The sequence below is a fragment of the Pleurodeles waltl genome, chromosome 8 (assembly GCF_031143425.1).
Source record: "Pleurodeles waltl isolate 20211129_DDA chromosome 8, aPleWal1.hap1.20221129, whole genome shotgun sequence".
NCBI lineage: Eukaryota > Metazoa > Chordata > Amphibia > Caudata > Salamandridae > Pleurodeles > Pleurodeles waltl.
This window is the reverse complement of record NC_090447.1, coordinates 568,456,287-568,479,750: the sequence shown is the minus strand read 5'-3', so window position 1 is coordinate 568,479,750 and position 23,464 is coordinate 568,456,287. Positions and strand designations below refer to the sequence as shown.

The 23,464-nt window shown below is 42.1% G+C and overlaps 1 long non-coding RNA gene and 1 pseudogene across 1 annotated transcript in view; one reads left to right on the top strand and one right to left on the bottom strand.

The window, feature by feature from the left end:
* LOC138250137 (uncharacterized) overlaps positions 1-23,464 on the top strand; it is a 391,073-nt gene that overhangs the window by 42,291 nt on the left and 325,318 nt on the right. The gene's annotated exons all lie outside the window — the stretch shown is intronic.
* On the bottom strand, positions 3,753-4,695 carry LOC138250136 (serine/threonine-protein kinase pim-3-like; annotated as a pseudogene).

Here is a 23,464-nt window from a genome sequence, read left to right as displayed (position 1 = left end):
GAAAGCTTCTCCAACCAATGCCTATGGTCAACCCCCACTGTGCACGGAAAAGGCAGGGTGAAACAGAGGTTGGCCATTTGTGTGAATGTTGGCTGAAAGGGCTGGCCAGAAGCCAGGTTCAGTGGCCAAACCTTCGACCTGCCAAAATGGGGCCTTTGGCTGTAGGTTGGGCGAGAGGTTTGGGTACAGGCTCAAGTTTGAATATTATAAAAATAGCTGAAAAAAGAAACAAAGATTAATGTGACAATATCATTAGGTGTTCTAATGAGATAAAAACAATTAAAATCAGAATGTCCCCATTAAATTCACAAATTATAGTTTAATGAGCTAACTGTAACTTCTGCGCCCCATATTACACCGCTTATAAGCTCACTTATTCTATCACTCATGATATGTTAAAAAGACATAATTGATGACATCTCAAATGACGTAATTTATTACATCACTGATGACATCATCCAGTCATTGTGACAGAGTCCTATCGGGTTTGTGGACTTGAAGTAATTCAACAAGCTAAAACCAGTGGCCAATTTTCTATTCACCTTAGTGGGATTACCTCTTAAATACTTCACATGTCCCATGCCTAACTATAATGGCACTTTCACCTTTGTTTTTTTTAGGAAATTTCAGTTTTTCTGTTTTTTCTGTATCTTACTAAAATCAATACTAGTCACCATAGCTACACCATTATCACCACTATTTCTAATCACTGCCATTTACTACTATCATTACCACAATCATTACTGTATTATCTTCTACACAGTTAACGCTACCCAGAACTCCATTACTGTCTTCACCATTTAGTCCACCACTGCCACCAAAACCAACATTATCATTATCCCAGTGCCATTGTCATTACCACTGCCACTTCACTAACACTGTACCACTGCCACCAATACCAACACTATTAATACCATAATTAATATAAACATTACCACTACCATTATCACCAGTACAATTACCATTATCTGCACCATCCCAACCACCAACATCACCATGCAAAAAAAATACCAATATCACCCTGGTCACTACTACACCATCATCACTTCTACAACTCCTTCCTCCATCACCAGCATCACCACTGTCAGCACTATCACATCCATCGGCATAATTATCATCATCTCCACCTGTAGTGCCATCATTCTCATTAGTACCACCGTTGCTACCAGTACAACCACCATCATTACTACTCCCCCACTGTTTGCACTGTTACCACTACTGTCTCCATTATCACTACCACTACTACTGTTACCACTACTACCATTGGCTCCACCATCACCGCTCCTACCACCAGGATAGTCATGTGCGTTTAGAAGAGCATTGTGTGGTTAACAGTGTTGAGTATGGGTGAGAAAGGTATGTGGGCAAACAAAGGCCAGACCAATCGGCTTTGCCAATTCCTATCCTTTTTAGGCTCCGGTCCGGGATACTATGACAAATAATAATATCGTTAAGATATGAGCATATTACCCTCGAGGGAGAAAATTTCCGATGGAGATAGAGAACTTTTCTTGTTAGAAAAAGGGGCGACGGCCTGGCGATAAATGATAACTGTAGCGGCATATTTTCAACACGTCAGAGCACTGAAGAGAAAGCAGTATTCTCGCCTTCCTCCACAAGTCTGCGCACCAGATGCATCACTAAACAAGAGAAAAAAAACTTTGCGAAGACCCAGTTTCTCAGTGAACAGTAGGCCCCTAAGTCTTCTTAATGTAGTGCTTGTAAATAATTTCACAACTATTTGTTAACGTCCTTCCAGGAACAGCAAAATCAATATTTGTTTAAAACCAAAGGTTTTTTTTCAGTGACAGGACCATATTTTTCTGCAATTTAATGTACTGTAGTAATAGCCTTCTGCCTCAGTGTTCCTGCGATGCATTGTGCGAAGGCTGTTTTTTTGTCTCTCTTTTTTGCTCAGAACTAGCACTTAAATAATGAGATCGATTTGATGAGCTGTTATTGTTTCTCCTGCTTTCACACACCCGTCTGGTAATTGGTTGCCCTGTTTTAAATATATATTCCAATCCGAGTTCTGTGGAAAGAACACGCCATCGCGAACCTCCAAAGGGAATATGAAATATCCAGTGCAATAAATCAATGTATGTGGGAAGCGTAGAGAAGATCAACTTTTAGGCAGTTTGTGTGCACCAACTCTATTTATCAGTGTCACCCTGTATTACCTGCAAAGAAATAACCAATAAAGCTTAACTTGCAAGCCGACTGGACACTGCAGGCTGAAACCCAGAAGCACGTCGAGGTGTCAGGCAGACTCTACCATTATCGAACATTCTTTTGTTGTGAAATGGCCAAGAGTGGAGGGTGCCAGAACGCGTTTTGCAAAATGGGCAGGATGATCTAGACTCTTGTGACATAGAAACCCAAAAGAAACTTCTTATTTTGTAAATATTCTATAAGAAACTTTTATTGAAATATATGCACAAAAATATGATCAAAAATTTTCACATAGTTAAAACTGAAACATTTCAAGCTGCCTTAGACAGAAAACCGCTATTAAATTAAACTAAAGTAGAGTCGATCGAGTAAATTTATGAAAAATGTAAAATGTCAATAATTTAAAATCCTTCCAAGCATTATTTTACATTTCTGGTGGGAAAAAAATAGCCATACCGGTTAAAGGAAAAACTTGACTAACAAAAAAAATCAATTTCCTTAAATTAGTCTTTGTACAACAATTTTAAAACAAACCGATGAAGAGCAGGAATAGATTTTTACAAAAGTTAACAGGAATGCAGAAAACATGAGAAATGTCTTGAGCGGGGACCAGCAGAGGAAAGGGCTAGCACAGAGTTGGATATTACTAAACAAAGAAAATAAATATATCTTTCAGATAAAACCGTGGGACCGGTCCAAATGACATAATACATAAATGGTATAACAGAAGATAACCAAGTGTACACGAATACCTTATACAGGTATGGGGAGACAGTCAAATCCTCGGGTATTTGCATTGGTTGTTCGCATTAAACATGCTCACACATACTTAAGGCTTGCACTTCAACTGAAAGGAGGAAGAGTCAAGACGAAACAGGGGCTTTTGGGGCCCAGTGGTAGAGATGAAATGGAGGCGAGTGGCTGTTCCTGATAAAGCGGATATTACTGTTCATATTTCTCTGCAGGCTATAGGAAGTATCTGAGCAGCAGAGAGTTGGTTGGCCATGTCTCTTTAAGTATTCCATAATCATAGGATGGGACAGCTTCCGTTTACCCAGCAGGTTCCAGTGCGTTATAGGCGTGCAAGACAGCCAGCCCTATAACCAAAACAGCTGTTCTTTGGACTTAGGCAGCTCAAGACATGGCTCTTCGAACGCTAGCAGCACCCCCCCCCCTCCCCAGCGCCTCAAAACCCTGTCGGGTACATAGCTCGCTTTATAAATTCACTGATTGATTGATTGATTGAAAAAAAGAAAACGTCCCTCTGAAGAAGCTTTCAAAAAAGGCACTCAAAAGCAAATAAAATTTGGTCTGGGATCTATGAGAGCAAAATGTTCATATTCAAGAGGCCACTGCTTTCTCAAACAAAACCAGTCTTTTTGCCCAAGAAGCAGCCTGCAGTGTACAAACATCGCACAGCCAAGAAGTCCCATCCGGATCTGAACCAGTCAGAGGGGTTATACCTCAGCCCCTCGCACAGATTCAGCTTTAAAACTATGAATGCATTGTTATGCCCCTCCCAAACGTTGGCAGCAGGGCTATGGTGTATCTGCAAGTACCTCCCCTCAATGGGGTGGGTTTCAGAGGCTCTCACTGCTGGAACTTGTGCGAGATACATCAGTGTGATAGCCCGGAGCCTCAGGTCACAGTTCTCTGACTTAATTACATCTGACAATTTGCTCATCCATGCGTGGTCAAAAGTCTAAGCATTAGTCTGAAGGCCTCAGGGAAAGGCACCACTTTATTAGCTGTTGGCATTTTGGGGTAATTCTCTGTCTGAAGTAGACCCTCCCTCATGAAATCTCATCATCTTGTTTGAAACTGAGGTTGCCGCAGACCATGTCGTACAGGAGAACACACAGAGACCAAACTGTAGCTGACCTCCTGTGATATCTGTGGTATTTAATCCATTCCAGTGGACTGTACACTCACGTCCTGTCGAAGTCCGTGTAGAGAGTGTACTTGAGCAAGGCCTGGAGCTGAGTCGATGAGGCGCAGCTCACCAGTGCGCAGGTAGACTATCAGGTTCTTGTCCTTCAGGTCACAGTGCACCACCCCACAGCTGTACCAGTGGCGGACGGCCTCCAGCACCTGGTGGAAGAAGGCCCATTCGCCTCCTCCCCCAGGGCACTCTTCTTTGTGATGAAGTCGAAGAAGTCCTTGATGGGCTTGTTCCGCTCCAGCACCAGCAGAAAGCGGTTGGGCCGCACATACCAGTAAAGCAGACGGATCACACCACAGACGCAAGTGAACCTGCCTTCTTCAGCAGTACCACCTCTAGGGGCACCATCTCGCCGTTTATGGCCCCCCACATCCCACTCACTGCAACCAGCAGCACATCAGAAATCCTGCTGGCTGCGCAGACTATGCTGAAGACGCCTCTTTCCAACAGGAGTTCACCTGGTCGACCTTCTTGAAGGGCTCTTTTTCCAGCTTGGCTGGTGGCAGGATGCTGGCCAGCAAGTGTTCTACTCTGCTTTGGTTGCAGGTGTGAGTCAGGGAGCCAAACTTAGACAGTACCATGTTCAAGCACTAACCAGAACAATCCTGTGGCAAAAGGAACTTCGTTTTTTTATGGTCCAAGCCAGCCAATGTCGCACAGTAATCCACACCCAGCACCTCCCACAAAACGCGCCTTGAGAAATGTCCTTGATTTTTTTTTTTTTTTTTTAATACTTAACGTTAGTGGTGCTGAAGCTCTCTGGGTTTCACCCTCAACAGGCACAGGGACATTATGTCACGTGATATATCATGGTATTTGAACTTGTAGTCGCACTGACCACATTAAATTACCATAGGTGAGATTTCAGTTTTATGAGGTAAATGCTGTTGGCTGTATTTTAAGTTGTTACAGAAATACTGTTAAAAAACAATGCAAGGTACAATAATATATGGTGTCAAAAGCTGGAATTAGCACCTACTGTTCAGTTTTTATTGAAAAATTCTAATACTGCAGACAGTTTTTCCTGCTGAGTACTTCAAATGGCTGTGGCAAGAAACTTTTGAAGTCTTATTTCCCATTTTCTTGTAGCCTTCGTAAAATGCTTAGGGCATTTTACCTCCTTGTGTTTTCTTTCTTTCTTTTTTGTTTCAATGCATGTTTATTTTTCTTTTTTGTCATACCTTGCTTTATTTTTGCGGTACAAAATGTCTCTTGGACTGTGATAAGACACACTTTTTAATTGGAGAAGGCATGCTGCAACGCTTGATGTTGTTTTCTTTTCTGCGTGGACCATTGTATAAGATGTGACTGAAACTATGCTAGCAAATAAATAAAGCAAGAATCATTGACAATAAATAATCCCCAACCCTCTGTTAATTTTAAACTATCTAGCAAGAATTAAAAGGCAAAATTCTGAAACGCTTTTAACTCATTGTGAGTCATAATCCGACCAAAAAATATATATACAATTTAGAACATGTCTCTATTTAAATCGCCAAATGGTCATAAACATAAACAGTAAAGTTCTTCCAAGTGTCAAGGCACTTAGGCCCAGATTATGAGTCTAGTGGAGCAGAATTCCTTTGTGGATCCAAACCCCTCCCCCCATCAACCGTGATTCACGAGTGAGCTATTGTTCCACCCACTACATTAATTGGTGCCAGAACAATGCTTCTGATTTTGCTGACCGGAAAATATGACTGATAAATCGCCTTACGAACGGACTGCAGCCCACACCCGTTCCATGGCCTGCCTCAGATCCAGAAGCAGGGTCTAGGGAAGCAGGCAAAGGTCCCTCTCTCGTCAGCCACCTACCCCCTTCCATTCACACCATCACACATCAGTTCCTGAACTGCCTGCCTTTGGCCAGCCTCCCGCACACATTTATGACTTTCTCAGAGCTGATGGTATATGTTTAGGTTAAACTCCACGGAACAGAGTGCCATGCGGAATATCACCTGGTGACTCTAATGCCACACAATTATTCTAAATTCTGCGGGACTTAACTAGTAATAGGAGCAAATGTGTAGTGAAATACCAGTCTGAAACTGTAATTACAGCCACCCGCAATCTGCGCACATATTTGTTCCTAACTCCTAAACAGGCCTCCTTATTCCGAATCGAAGTCAACCACATTTGATACTGCTTTAGAGAAGAGGAACAGTACTAGCAGGTATGAAAATACATATGCAATAGAGTATGAACTTAGAACATATTTAGGTAGATCTATTGTGAATCTCTCACCTTTGGTTGACACATTGGACTGTCATGTCTTAAAAATGAAAGGGGGTTAGTTTTAAGGGAACGGAATTCCGTTAGCAAGCACACAGCTGGAATGCATTTTGGGGTATAAAGGAATTAAGTGGCAACGATTTGCAAAGATTGATTTAAAAGTCGGAAAACATGGAAACTGTGTGAAACCTCCTACAATAAAAGTAGATTTACGTCTTTTAGGGGATTCACAAAAACACCAGACTTTACATGTAAACTATGCAAATCATATATCAATAATAAAAAGGCATTAAGTGTTGGGTCAGCAAAGTAATTTCATCAAAGGGCACACATTCGCTCTGTTCTTACAAAAGAAATACTTGATGCTCCATCACTAAAACCTAATGCTAACACAAATGAAATAATGTAACCATCACGTAATCCTGGTCTTGATGGACAATCCAGGCCAGCTATCGAAAATCAGAAAATACACATATAAAATCACTGTCTCGATAAATACATACAAGTCAAGTGTTGACAGGGGCAGACCCAAAGCCTACTCTCTCTGCAGTTCTTACTGTACTTTTTTGAGGAACCGATGACACCAGGTCTTCCATAAAGCTAAGCTATAAAATAAATTGCAAATGTAACAATATCATTTTTATGTAGGTAACAGGCTGCTTCCTGGAATCACTGATTCTACAAAGGATCAAAGGAAATATGATTTTAGATCAAAAACTTCACACGCCCAATGGAAACGTTTTGTTTGTGTACTGCTATATTGCTAAATATAGTGGCAGTATTTGGTATGGTGAGCTTTTGTTTCAGCAGTATTTGCTGGCATCTAACTTACAGTAACTTCAAATTAAAGAGGCAAAGCTCTAAGAAAACGTCTTAGGACACTGGTTTCATTGTATTACATTGAAAAAGAAGATTTGTCAAAGCTGTTAATTATATTAAAGATGTCCCACCATGCATCAATAAGTTATCCAAAAAATGAAGACTCGAGTCCTACAACTGCTTGCCATTTGTTTATTCGTTTTTCAGATGTACTATTGCACTAAACATGGTTACCTGGGTGTGGTTGGAATGTAAAGCCCTGAATGGGTGTTCAGAGGGGAACAAAGACACGTGTGTGATAAATGTAAATATAGAAAAAATATTTCACAGTTGTTAAAAAGAGCATTGTATAGCCACAAAATCTGTGTTAAGAGGAATACTGAGAAGGAGTGTTTCTTAACGATGCCCTTCTCCTGATGGATGGAATATATATAGTCAGGCAGTCCCCTTAATTGCACCAATAACTTGTCTGTCCACAGCCCCATCCCACTGGAAAAATAACCTGAAATCTTGGGTACTATTAACCTTTCTTATAGCTCCTGGTTCCGTCACATGCAGTAGGATCACTATTTTTCCTCCCACTGCCATCTATAGAGGGGAGACTCAATACTACCACCAACCTTTCTATCTCCATGATTATACATGAATTGAGGTGGTATATGCACCTTTTGAAGCACTATATGGCAATTCAAACAGATAACCCTTGTCTCACGGATTGCACTGAATTGTGTGACCTTCTGTGCAGGTTTATATCTGTCCACTGATATCAATGATAATGTAGAAACACCTGCAACCATCTCACTCCCTGCAGCTGTGGATCACCCTTCCCCCAGGAGGGGACATTCATCTGGACCACCAGGAGAGGATGGCCTCCACCACCACCAAACTGTGTTGGTCAAACTAAAGGAAAATAAAGTAACATTGTGGCATTAACCAAATCGTCTGTGCCATCATTACAAGTATAGCTCCTGACTGATACCATGGAAGAAAGGAATTTTATACAACAACAAAAAGATTCAATAGGCAAAGTAACCTTGATTCATGTCATCAGCTGGAGCCGGAAATCCTGACTAACAAGATGAATCCCACATCAATTTCACCAATAGTCAAAATCATGGCAGAACTACCTTTTGTGGACACAGGAGAAATGCAATATACTGTGGTAGTGTCTGGAGCAATGTCACAACCAACTTAAAGTGGTGTGCGATAAGATGTTCATCCTACAATGGTGAGGCACATCAACAGCATCATACATTTATCACTAAATGAGGATTTAGCGACTTGAGATGTGTATGCTATGGTTCAAACTACACATGTGCAAGTGAAGCAGCACATATTGTCTTGGTGGTAACATACAACAGAAAACAAGTCTAATGCAATACCAAAAACCTCTATATAATCAATGTACAAGTTGTCTTTGTACAACATTTGTACATTCAAAGAGTGTGTGTTACAAAGGATCAACACATATTCCCTTTGTACTTGGCTACAGCAGAAATTAACAGCAAATGTCATAACTTTGAAATGCCCAAATAAAGATGACATGGTGAAGAATCCTAAAACAGAAGAGCAGGAATACATTAATTTATTTTCCCGAGGAAGTAGACACCTTACAACTGATAATGTATGAGGACAAAATCATTTAGGTCAATCAAAGATAACGCACATGAACACAGTAGTCAATGTGTCAAACCTTTGATCAACAAACACTCTTGCCCAGGAATTTTCCAGACATACCCATCTCTAAAAAAAGTCAGCACAGACTGATATGCTCATCATATTACAAGGTGTTCGGACAGTAAATATAGCATTAGTTAATATATGCTTACACTTATGCAAAGAAGTGGTCAATGGCATCTTGACATACGTCAGTTCGTTCCTCTTCACCACTGTGATCTTCATTTGCCATTTCAACATTCTCACTCTGTGGCTCTTCATGGTCTTCATCCTCTGTGATGTATAGGATGTTTCATTGCAGGACTATGTTGTGCAACATGCAGCAGGTTATGGTGATTTGGCACACCTTCTTGGGTGAGTTGGGGAGGGCTCCAGCAGTCTTATTCAGACAGCAAAATCTGGCCCTCTGGAGCCCAAAAGCCCACTTCACTGGCCTATTTGGTTTTCCATGGGCCTCGTCGAAGCAGACCCCCCCTGGCATTGTTGGATCCCTCAGCAGTGCTAACAAGCATGGTTGGTTAGGGTAAACTGAGTCTCACAAATGAAAGGAAAAAATATATTTAGCAATAGAAACTCATCCCATTGTACATTCCTAAACCATAAATAAAGCAAATTACCCTTTTGTTATATTGTACTTACCAACAACCCAGGCCGTCTTAGGAACAAGTTGTGACATTTGCAGGGGTATGCTGCTGTTCTGTGGTACAAAGGAATCATGTGGTGACCCTGGGAAACGGGCACACATGCTTGAGATGTACAAATCTGGTAGGCAGACAATGAGCACATTGTTTGAATGGAAGTTCTTCTGATTATGGTAGATCTGCTGCCTGGCGTGTGGTGGCACCAAGGCAATATGTGTGCCACCAGTTGTTCCAACTACATGCGGTATGCCACCCAAAGCATAAAAATCTTCCTTCACATTAGCAAAATCCTCATACTATGTAAACTAGATGTAGCTTCTGTGTCTCATTATTGAATAAAGGGCTTCTGGTAGCACACCACTGAATGTTGGTTGTGGCATGACTTCAGATATTACGATGTGTATTGGAAGGATCCTGTAGCCACAAAATGTAGTACTGCCATGATTTCCACTATTGGAATTATTGCTGTGGGATTCCTATTGTGAGGCAGAGGATTTGGCTCCAGCTGATGACATAAATTCAGAAAAGTTTGCCTATTCATCTGAATTTTTTTATAGTGTCACTTTCTTCCATGGTGGCAAGGTCTAAAAAGGTCTGAACATTTGAAGCTTTCATATTCTACCCCTCCTGCGTTCATATATCTGCATTTAAGAAAAATAATTCTCTTAAAATCGTCCTACAGTACTTTGACATTCAACACACATCTCATGTCTTTGTAAAATTAAATATGTTTTTGTGACATATATGTGCCCATCAATTTTTGATTGAGGTTACAACTTAGAATATTAATTTTTACATCTGATTTTTTCAAGAAAAAAGTGAAATGTATTATTAACACTCTATTATTTTTTTTCTAAAATTCCGACAATGAAAGTAGAAAATACACTACCACTATTGATTTTAAAAATAGTAACACATTACATTATAATGCGCTAAATTTATTAAAAAAAGAGTGTTGTACGTATTTTGTAAGTATTTTGCCTTGGTAAACAAACTAGCCACCATTTTGAGTGGTGGTGATGAACTTAACATACACTGGTTCACATCCTAAACTTGCAGACACATGACCATAGCCTTTGGCGTAAGTTGACTGCGTAGTAGGTATAACACTCCATGACGGACTTAGCCATAGGTTAACATATGTGATGGTTGAGCATGAAAGCCAATGTCTGTGTCCGTCTCCATTGCGGATCGCATATGTTGTGTACATGTACACGGCATTAGGAAAAAAGCTCACTTGCCTCCGAACACTGCAGCCAACAACACCTCCTCCACTTTTGCTGCTATAGACCTCTGGAAGGCAGGATGCCAGACAAAGCAGGTCAGAGGGCCCTTTACTTCTCTGCTGAGGAATTGGAACTCTCTCCCATGAAGTCCCTGTCCCTGTAGAGCCAGCTATATGGGAACCCAGAGGAACAGGTACATGTTGAATGGAAAATATATTTCTATGTCACTTGTTTCTTCTTAATACACAGGCAAAGTTGTCACTTTTAGTTTCTGAGTGAAGTGTTGTGATTGGCGTGTAGTCAACTCGATAATTTGGCAATTTACCAATGTATAAATATGAGTGAATAATGTGATGTTTAATTTCTATTAACTCAAAGAACAAGATTTCAATTTACAAACTGCATGCCTCTTACTTTGAGTGGCCAGTAGACCCTTTATCATAAGTATACGTAAAAAACACAACCATATGTTGAAATGAGAGAAATGTGAAGTACAAGAAAAAACTTTCAAAGTAATGGACCTGTCAGAATATTTTTTTTCACCTTAAAGCTATCCCATTTTCAGAAAAATTAGTATCTGTATGCTTTACTCATTTATTGTGCCAAACCCGGGGAAAGCAATATCCTGTGCTGCAAGTACATATAACACAGTCTCTCAGTCACCCATACAAGTATGTCCCTTTCCTACACACACACTTGTTCATATATCACCAAAAACCTTGCTATCACTGGCACACATGGCAGTCCTTCCATGCTGCCCTTAGTCATTGTATGTGGTTCAGACCATAGTATCTGGCTCTAAAAACATTAGGCATTATGCCAATGTAGCTGTGCATGGGAGTGTGTGCTAATAATGTACAAGATGTTTAGTCTTCAGTAGCTTACAATGATTTGTACTGCACAAACATAGCTCCCACTACAGGACATGTTTCACACTCCTGTCCCAGATGATGTTTGTGACCAGGATTTGTAGCATGAGGACATTGAAAGTGATGAGGGTGCTCATCAGGTCACTGCAAATTGGTATGTCCTAGGAAACTTAAAATGTTGGTTAATAATCTGTACTAACATTTTAGAAATGCTTGTGAGAGACGTTACAAAATTGTTTGTGTCACAGGAGTACAGGTAACTTAACCTTACAAAACCATTTTTTCTTTCTTTTTCTATATCCATACATATCAACGCCTATCAGAAGTAGCAGATATGGAAGGCCATCACCCAGAAGGTGCGGACCGTGGGGGTCTACTAGCGGCGCAACATTCACTGTGGCAAGAGGTGGGAGGACCTACAAAGCTGGACCCTTAAGTCAACTGAAGTCCAGCTTGGCCAGTCCTCCCACTGTGACAGCACCATGACCCCCTAATGGCCTGCATACTTGCAATGGCCTGTCCAGGCCTTGATGGGCAGTTGAGCGGGCAACAGCAGTATCAACAGGGTAAGTTAGTTTATTGAGTTTTTATTGTTACTTAACTTTTTTTTGTTACAGCAGTGATTTGTGGGCTCAACATAAAGGTTGTCAGACATCCAAGGCACAAGAGGATTTCTAGAAGATGTCAATTTTGCATAAGGTGATTTGTGTATTGATTTGTGTTAAAGGATACCACTAGCTTCATGCCAAAGCACTGTTTCGAGCAAACAAATGCCTGCCTGCCTAAGAACAAAAAGATGCCAGTTTTTTGCCTACGTTCCAAGAGACAGTTTTACCACACAGACCCCAATTAAGGATTCTATGAGGTGTGATGCCCGTAACAGGTGACATGGCACACAATACACATATGATATAGTGTGTGTTTCTGACTTCACATTGGTGAGTTATTTGACCAAACAATATTCAGCATCTGGTTACAAATAATTGGAACATGAGTACAATGGCAATATTTCTTAGCAAAGAGATTTGATAAAAATGTGTACACTGCAAGATTCAAATCAGTTCAAGTTGACAGTAGTAGATTGGCATGAAGCCTTACTCCATCACACATGTGCATGTAGACCAGTCTGTTTCATCCGACATGAATTTAGTAGGCAAACATTCTGTACTGAGACAGGAATGTGTACACATTGGTGACAGAGTTACCTGTACCACAAATAACATTTGTGTGTCCTTTGTTATGTCCATATGAAGAATTAACGGATGAAGGAAAGGGGTTATTGAAAGGGCCTTCTGCAGATGGACAATGTACATGTTACAAAGCTTTATTGCTTGATATTTAATTTTGTGACATAAGTTCCCTATTCAAAACAACCTATCTGACCCATTCAGAGATAATGTACAATTCCATGAGAAATTTGTAGTGTTTAAGAGACATGATCTAAAATGAGATGGGTGTAATGATGGTAATTTGTAAAATTGTGAGTATATGGGATAATGGTGAAGTATACCTAAGTTTTAACACCTTGCAGCAGATGAAACAATAAAAGTGTGAAACGGTCTCTTATTTTTTTTATTTGCACAGATATACTAAAAATGTTGTCTGTGTCTTTTCAGCATCATCAGGAGCAGGTGAAGGAGACATTGTCCATAAAGGTGGAGAAGCAGCTGGCCGATATGTTTCGGGTGTAGAAACATCAGACACAGATAGACACAGTGGCACAGAGGGTGAGGGGACTAGCACAGAGGTCACCAGCTCTACATCCTCTATGGAGGCCTCCAGAAAAGGTCAGTCCCTATTGGTGGCGGACCCGACAGGATATATACCATCTGCATCCTTGTCCGCTACCAAAATTCCCATCTCTACCCTCTCTTTTACTTCCCCCCAGTTGGCCAAACCCACCCCCATAAAAGGGGTGGCATTCTTTAGCACCTCCCCCACCCCTGTCCCTAGTTATGCTCAGTGAAGAGGCTATTTTACTCTTACGCAGCATCTCTGTAAGCAAAACAGCAATTGTGATTGTCATCCAGCGGCTTAGGTCTCAAATGCAACAATTGGTTGCATTCCTGTATGCCATTCATAGTTCGCTATCAGGCATGCAGAGATCGCATGGAAAGATAGCCCCGGCACTAACCACAACCCCCCAACCAGTCCAACCTTGTGCCCCAACTCCTGTCCCTTCCACATCCCAAATCCCACCTCAATCCCAGCACACTCACTTCCGTGCATGCACCCACTAAAGCAGACAGAAGCAGCACACCCACACATAAACACAAACACAGCAAGAGACACGAACATACACCCATCGGACAGACACAGACTACTGACACTAACCCACAGGCACAGCAACAACCACCACAGTCACCTGAATATAGTACACTTACAAAACCACACACATCCAAACATACACCAGACACAGATGCATCTAAAACACATACAGACACATGCACCACAAGCACACCAACCTCCTCAACAACATACTCAACCAAACAGACACAGTCACTGGAAAGTCCACACACACCAGCACACACCAAATGCAAATGCACACACTTACCCAAACACCACATGCCTTCTAAGGAACACACGCCCCAAAATGCACCAAATATACCAGACCCACATGCACCTGCAACAGAGACACACACAACACCAACGCAACCTCCCTCTACCTCCCAAACTCCATCCTCTCCCATCCCTTCTACCCTTTCTCCTCTACACCCTTATACTCTTGCCCTGTCCCTGACCCCAGTGAGACCCAAACCCAACCCTCCCAAGAAAAAACATTTAGGTGCCCCTTACTGAGGAGGATGTCCCTTGGCAGCAACATTAGAAAGTCATTTCTAGGCCTGAAGCCCACATTTCCCACATTACTAGATGGAGATTTCCATTTTGGTGTTTTGTTTTTAACTTTGAGAAAGGTATCTCATTTTTACAGTAACATCCATTATATTTTCAGAAGGTTTGTCTTGGCATTATTTTAAAATAATTGATAAGTAATCGATGACAATGTTAATAATGCAAATTTGAGTAACACTAACTTAATTTCATTTCTGACAGTGACAAACACAGGCTGTATTCTTGGCATGCTTGTATAGTACATACATTAATGTTGAACATTTGTTATGGACATGTTAATTTTGGTGCAATCATTCATCATGATACTGGACACATATCAAAATTGAATATAGTCATATTTTTTAGTTTTTCAATGCTAGTGTGTTTATTTAGAAATTATAAGTGTTAATAGTGAACACACGCATTAGATATGATAAATTACACTTTGAAGTAAATGAAATCTAATGGTTAACAGAAAATGCACACAACCAGAGGAAATGTGACATTGATACATATATGCCATGTTCTAAGTTTAGACGTGACATTGGATGTACATTTCTTGTTGATCCCACTTGTTGAATTGTGTAGTGCAATTACTATATTTTCTCAGGTTTATGTGGTTACAATAATTTATGTTGTATATGCATCTGATATGGTAGTTTAGAAAAAATCATTAAACACACCTGTATGAACACATTTTGAATTAAGGATTAATGTGCCATTTTGTATAGTTGTCCTGTGGCATGAAGACAGTTGGGACCAAACTGATGAATGAAAATAAGATTTACAGGTATGTTTCTTTACATTTTCAAAACAACCACATTACACACAAATATGTATTGTACATTATTTTACTATTGCTTGCAAGTATTTTAAAAATGCAGGTGTCCAGAACTAATGTACACAGACAGTTTTGATAGTAACAGGTAAAATACTTACCTTCGGTTCTGGCAAAGACGGGGTTGATTTTTGTCGAGGTCCAGTAGCAGCAGCAAGAATGGGACTTGTACAGTTGGGTTGATGTTTGGCAAAGAATGAGAAAGCTCCAAAAAAGGTAAGGTTCATGCCTATATGCCTCCCAATCTGCCAACTCATATGAGGAGGTTTATCTGTCACGGTTATGTTGGCAGGAAGGCACATCATGATTGGCCAAGTGGTAAAACTGTCTGGATTCCTACTACCAGCCACCTTTGCCTATTGCGCTGTTGACACGGGTGTACAGTCCTGGGCGGTGACAACGGTTCATCGACGGACTTTCGTCTATGGGACCGCCAACATCTAAATTGAGCGGGCTGACTGCCAAGGTGGCAGGCGGGATATTTGATGTAAAATCAATAGCTGGACTTATGCTGCCAAGATTTAATTCAGGCCCAAAGTCCTCTCCCAGTGGACAGGAGCATAGAAAATGCTTCCCCCCAGGAGTGGACTTCAGATCTGTTCTCCTGCCTGCAGTGATGTCGGCAAGGTTACAGGACTGAATATTGCTCCAGCCTGCAGGGTGCATCATTGTTAGCTGCTCCCTGTGGGCGGGAGCAAAACCAGCTCCCGCTGGATGTGGGGAGCCAGCAGGGGACATGAGGACTTGGGACTACCTCAGCAACCCCCATCAAGGATGCAGTGGGTGGCCTGGGTAGGCTGCGGGGCACCCACTCTTTCTTGTCTCGGCCCCCGGGTATGAGGTCCTGAAGCCAAAATCAGCCTGGGAAGGGGAGCTGTGCATCTTCCCTCCCCCTCTAGTAATTGGCCAAGCCCCATGGAATGGGGTGTCGGGGGCCAAATTTGCCCAGGGAAGGGGAGGTTGCTGATCCCCCCAGGGAAGGGTGACTGCAAGCCCCTTTTTCCATCAACCCAGTCGTGATCTATGGAGTCCAAAATGATCTGGGAAGGGGGCCATATACCCCTCACCTAAAACAATGTACTACACTCTGGGGGTGGGGTCCCTGGGGCCTAAATCAGCCCAGAGAAGGGAACATGTGCCCACCTCCCTCACAAAATGTTCAGGGCTCCAGGGGATGGGGGTCCCATGGGCCAAAATTGGCCTGGTGACAGGGGCTGATCACCTCCCTCCTGGGTTGGCTGCCTTTGGGGGGTTGGCTACGGGATCTGGCCACAGGCCAGGCCAAAGGCTGTGCATATCATAGGGCTGGCTGCGTGCAGTGGTGCATGCGCGGAAGCAGTTGGATTCACATATGGTAATTAAATATTACTTTGTTAAAAAAAAAAATGAAATTCACTGGAAAAACCAAAGGTTTCAGGGACAGTATGGTTAGGAAATAGCACAAAAAAAAAATAGAAATTCACTACAAAAACAAAGGTTACAGTGAGTTATCATTAGGTTCAGATTTTACACCCACAAAACCGTAGAAATTCAATTTGTGCAAGTCCAACATATAAAAGCAAATATTTTCTAAGATTCAGCCAATAGTGTTTAACGTCCAATCACTGTTTCCCTCCAGATGTTTTTGACACTGTGCTATCTCCAGCTCATATCACTATCATGCAATGTTTTTTATGTAGATAATATTATGATGTCAGAGGGTTATAATCCCACAGGTCCATGCTGCTGTTATATAATAATAGTACAACTCAGAAATCATAATGACTGCAATAGCGTTGTGATATTTTTGTCGATTGCAAAGATGCAATCAGGAATCATGATAAATTGGTATTCTAATGTGACTAGATCACACATTTTTGTCAGTTGTAAACATTCTGATTATTTTTCTAAAATTCAAATCTATTTCTTGGCTTCAAAACCTTATTTGGGAAAAGTAAAGTATTAGACTAGATATCAGTATCCATCTTTCTAATTTGGTTACTTAATCTTAAGAAATGACTTTAGAATACAAAGAAATAATTGTTTCAGTGTGTAATAAGTAAATATGGGGGATTTTTGACAATTAGCAGAGATGGGCATGTGGGTGCTGATATGCTAATAGAATTAATGGTTTGCCCAAGTACAATGTAAACTCACTGTTTTTAACCAAACTGCTCACGGCAATGGCTCTGTTCTTTTTATAGCCTTTGCAGTCAGTGACTTTGAAAGTTTAAAAACAGCAGTTACTTTGAGTTTAACCCCTTTGCCGCTAACCCTCCTGTTTTCCCCCGCAGCTGTGCTAAGCCTTTTTTCAGATATGTGGGGAAGTTCGTGCTTAGTCCTCCATAACTTTTTGTTCACATAAGGTGTCCATGCTAAATTTGTGTCCTTTTGTTCCAACATCCTGTGCATTATAAAGGTTCCCAGTGTCCGTGCATTCCCCTGGAGGGGACTGAGAAATCACCCAAACTAGAGTTAAATTTGTTTTTTTGGGGGAAAAAAGTGCTGCATAAGAAAGCGCCTGTTATTTTCCCTGCAAATAGCATCAATGAAACTTGTGCAGTGCTAAAATCACCATCTTCCCAGTTTTCAGTTATAGGGAGACTTGAATCAGAAAACAACATTTTTTAAAATATTTTTGGCATTTTACTGGGGCAAAGCCCATAATTCCAATTCTTTAGCTTTCAACTTCCTTCCACTTAGGGGTAGAAATGGGTATGAAACCAATGAAAGCAATGGTGGATCCCAGAACACTATACATTTCTGAAAAGTAGACAAAAGTCTGAATTTAGCAAGTGGTCATTTGTGTAGATCCTTTAAGGTTTTCCTATAGAAAGTAAAGATTGAAGTAAAAAAAACATACTTGAATTGAGTTAAAAAAAACAGCCATTTCTGTCTACGTTTTCATCTGTAACTTCTAATAGTGGCAGATACTTGTAAGCAATATACTGTTGCATCTGTTGTGCGCTTTTGGTTGCGGGGGCATATAGGGCTTTTAGGTTCACCAAGAACCTTTGATACCCAGAGCCAATTACTGAGCTGCACCTTGCAATGGTTTTTCATTGTGCATCGGGTATACAGTAATTAATTTGGTAAAATATAAACTGTGAAAAATAGGTATCAAGGAAACGTATGTATTTCCGAAATAGGCACCAGAAATGGAGTTTAGAATCAGTGGTTATTTACACATGTCTGAATTTGGGGGTACCCATGCCACAATATGAAATAGACACCATTTCTCAAAATGACTTCTTTATTGCACACTGCTTACATCTGGAAGGAGCAAATGCAAAGAAAGAGAACTGGTCATAACACTTGTTCTACTATTCTGTGTTCCCCTTAGTCTCCCGAGAAGAAATGTTACCTCACTAGCTCAGCCGGCAACTAGGGAAACCTAGCAAACTTGTACATATTTTAAAACTAGATACCCATGGTAATCCAGGATGTGGTGAGTGTGTGGCTCTCACCAGGTGCTGTCACCCAGAACCCCTTACAAACCTCAAAAGGTGTCTAAAAAACACATATTCCTGACTTTTCTGTGCTGAAAAGTTCTGGAATCTGAGGGGAGCCACAAACGTCCTTCCACCCAGCACTCTCCCAAGTCTCCCGATGAAAATGGTACCTGACGTGTGTGGGTAGGCCTAGTGCCTGAGACAGGAAATTACCCAAAACGCAGCATAGACACATCGCATTTTCCCACTGAAAACTGACCCTTTTTTTGCAACTTGCCTAGCTGGATATTTTCAGCCCTAGCTCAGCTGGCACCTACGGAAACCTAGCAAACCTGTACATTTTTGAAAACTAGACACCTGGGTGAACCAGGATGGTGTGAGTTGTGTGTCTCTCACCAGGTTATATCACCTAGAATCCCTTGCAAACCTCAAAATGTGTCTAAAAACACATTTTCCTGATATTTCAATGAAAGGGAGTTCCAGAATCTCCAGATAAAAATCGTACATCACTTGTGTGGGTAGGCTTAATGCCTGCAACAGGAAATGGCCCAAAACGCAGCGTGGACACTTCATATTTTTCCACTGAAAACTGACCCTTTTTTTTGCAACTTACCTAGCTGTGGATTTTGGGCCCAAGTTCAGCCGGCACCTAAGGAAACCAAGCAAACCTGTAAATTTTTTAAAACGAGACACCGAGTGGAATCTAGGATGGGATGACTTGTGTCTTTCTCACCACGTCGTGTCAACCAAGAATCTCTTTCAAACATCAAAGCTTGTCTAAAAACACATTTTCCTTACATTTCTGTGGTGGAACGTTCTGGAATCTGAGGTGAGCCACAAAGTTCCTACCACTCAGCGTTACCCTCAGTCTCCCGATAAAATTTATACCTCACTCGGGTGGGGTGGCCAAGTGCCTGCGACAGGGAAGGGCCAAAAACGTATAGACGTATAGGGGAACCAAAGTAGATCCAAAAGTGCAGGTTTTTACAATGTTTTTAGGCTGACTCTGCTTTGGGCACCCACACAAGTGAGGTATCATTTTTATCAGGTGACCAAGGGGAATGCTGGTTGGTAGGAAATTTGTGGTTTGTTTCAGTTTGTGGAAGAATATGGCAAAGAAATGCAAGGAAAATGTGTTTTTAGTCCCATTTTGAGGTTTGCAGAGCATTGTGGGTAAGAAATCCTGTTGGGATCCATGATGGGTACCCCCCTGTACTCCCTCAGATGCCTATTATTTTAACATAACTAGAGTTGGTAGATTTTCCATAGACAAGAATCGAGCAATGCTACCAAGGGGCATATTTATACTCTGTTTGCGCCAGATTTGCGTTGTTTTTTTTACGCAAATCCGACGCAAAGCTAACTCCATATTTATACTTAGGCGTTAGACCCGTCTAGCACCAAAGATCTTGGAGTTTGCGTCATTTTTTTGCGTGGACACCTACCTTGCGTTAATGATATGCAAGGTAGGCGTTCCCTTCTAAAAAATGACTCTAAGGCATGTGCGCCTTATTTAAACTCCCGTGCAAAAATGACGCACGGGAGTGGGCGGGTCAAAAAAAATTACATCCAGCAGCTTTTGCGTCATTTTTTAGCGCCTGGTCAGGGCAGGCATTAAGGGACCTGTGGGCTCGGAAGGAGCCCAGGGGTGCCCTCCCATGCCCCCAGGGACACCCCCTGCCACCCTTGCCCACCCCAGGAGGACGCCCAAGGATGGAGGGACCCATCCCAGGGAACTTAAGGTAAATTCAGGTAAGTATGTTTTTTGGGTTTTTTTTGTGGCAAAGGGGGGCCTGATTTGTGCCCCCCTACATGCCACTATGCCCAATGGCCATGCCCAGGGGACATAAGTCCCCTGTGCATGGCCATTGGGCAAGGGGGCATGACTCCTGTCTGTGCTAAGACAGGAGTCATTTCAATCGGGGTTGGGAGTAAAAAAGAAATGGCGCAAATCGGGTTGAGGCGAAAATTTTGCCTCAGACCTGACTTGCCCCATTTTTTGACGGCCAAGCTCCATTTTCCCCAGTCAGCTCCGCCGGCTAACGTCATTCAATAAATAAGGCGCCCGCATGTTGCTTTGGAATGGCGTTAGCCGGCGTTAAATTTTTTTACGCACAACTGCGTTGGCGCAGTTGTGCGTCAAAAAGTATAGATATGGCCCCAAGTCTCTTATTTCTGTGATGTGCCCAAAAAAATGGTATTAGGTTTTGTTCAAAAGACCCCTCACCCACCAACTCTGTTGGAGGCATGCTTCATCATTGGGGTCCCACCCAAGAACCTAGAGTGTCATGGGTGTGCTTCAATGCCTGATCACAGCAGAGCATGTTTTTTTCATGTGTTGAATTCCCAACTGAGATGAGAAGTGCAATAAATTTGTCTTGTGGTTACCCACCAATATGGCACGCTTTTAATCATGGTAACCTTGGACAAAGGTTAAAAACTGTGATTTTCATAATTTGAGTGTTTGGGACATCATAAAAGTTAGAGATTTGTTAGCATGCTCGCTTCTTGTGGTTGTTGATTGTAATTTGGGAAGGTGAGTGAGTCTTCTCACTATCTTTATTGGTACACACACAAATCATGGTTGGATTTGGCACGAGAATGAGTGAAAGTTCAGAACATAAAATTTAGTTTAACAAGACATTTCAAAAAAATTAAATGCACTGTTAATAATTGAATGGTCAAAAAAATAGAACCAATGACTCACAGCTCGTGGGCTGTAAAACCACATCAAGATACCTCTTCCTGCACTATAGGCACTTCTTCTCGTCCAAAATAGGCTCTTCCTCTGCACTGTGAGTCGCTTCATCATCAGATGATTCCACTAGGAGAGAAAATTAATTGCGAGAATCTTGCTCCATTAGGAGCCGGCTCCAATGTTACGGCCGACATCCCTGCTGGGCCGGCGGGCGGAAACTCTGGACGGGATTGCTGCCACATAGGCGGCCGCTCCGCGGTTCAACCTTGGCGGGCGGCCTCCGCTGCCCACCAAGTATGTAATGAGGGCCTATGTCCACTAATGCAAATGATGTGCCAATCCACACACACCCCGCCACCAAACATTCAGAATATTTCTCCAGTGTCTATTGGTTTTCTGCACCCCTTAGAGGTGGCTGGGCCTAAAGAAATTGCTGATCTGCCCCCAAAGGGGGCGGAAACAGCCAAAATAATTGTCCCCTATAGAGGAGCAACCCTTGCCCAAGGGGCCATTCCCCATACACAAAAATCAACAGCACGAAGAACGTCCTAGTGTCTAGTGGGCATCTGCCCCTCTTGGGGATAAATGGGCCTAAGTCACAGTGGCTGATCTGCCCCCAAGGGAGGCAGCAACTCCCATAATATTCTCCCCCAAACGAGAAGTGACCCTTTCCCAAGGATGCGCTCCACAAACACAAAAATCATACATATATGTGCAACTCCCTTGTGTCTATTGGGCTTCTGCCCTCCTTGGGGCAGATGGGCCTAAATCATAATGCCGATCTGCCCCCAAGGAGGGCAGAAATTGCCAAAATATTCTCCCACAAAAGGGGAGCGACCATTGCCCAAGGAGCCACTCCCCAAACACACAAAGTATACATATGTATAAATCCCTGTTGTCTAGTCTAGTCTCGATATACATATGTCCCTAGTGTCAAGTGGTTTCTGCTGGGCCTTAAAAAATAAAAAGGCCAATCTGTCCCCATGGGGTGCAGAAAAGGCCAAAATACTTACTCCACAAAGGAGAGTGACCATAGCTGAAGGGGCAGCTCCCCAAAGCAATAACTTTTTTTTACCTGAAGAATCCCTGGTGTCTAGTTGGCATATCTGCTGTACCATTGCGGCTCCCCGCGAGTGTGCAGAAGGAATGCACTCCATTGAGACATCAGGGGAAAGGAAAACCCTTTCCTTTCCCCTAATGACTCTTTGACTGGCCCAAAACCCTCCTTGGAGGAAAAGACTCATATTTTTCCTCCCCGTGCTTGAAGCAAATGTCTTTCAGCGCGGTCCAGGCAGTTTTTGATGTTGCTGGCATGCAAGGGGGAGGGTTTGAAGTGTCAGCAGAACAATTTCCACTGGCATCCCTGGTGGGGAGTGCACAAGGGTGGCCCATGGGGGAAGAGCCAGGGCTGTCCCCATGGGTGGGTGCAAGGACAGCCAGGAGCTGTTTGAGGCAGAGGCACACGCACACCGTGACATTGGACGTCTCCAAGTTGTCCAATGCACACAAGGGGTTAAGGGTAATGTTTTAATATGTGCAGATATAGCTTGTGGTTATGAGAAAGACTAGAGGCTTTTGAATAACTACATAGCTATGTTTTAGGGTGAGGGAAGAGAGAGACAGGGATGCTTGTATCATAATGTGAAACGCTGTCAGGAACCAAGTCACTGCCACCTAGAGCCCCTAAGGGAAAATATCTGCCAGATGTGGAACTGGTAAGCAGGAGGAGTCAGTTACAGGGAGTTTGAGAATATCCAATTGCTGAGGCAGACAAAAAAGGACATGCATTGCATAGTAATGTTAAGAACGTAGCAGATAGGAGTGTTAATTTTCTTAGGAGGCAACTCTATGATGAAACTGTTATTCATTTCCATCTTTATACAGAATTCACAAAAGGTAAGTTGAAAAAGTAGCACATTTGCTGCAAGAGAATTACAACCATGCAGGGCTGCCACAAAAAATCAGCACAGTCATTAAAATAAAGGTGGCCCCCATCAGCCCGTAAGAGAACTAAAAAAAGTGGCCCACATTTGCAAATCAGGCCAGTTTTAAACTGTAAAGATATGCTGTATGCGTATTTTGCAAGG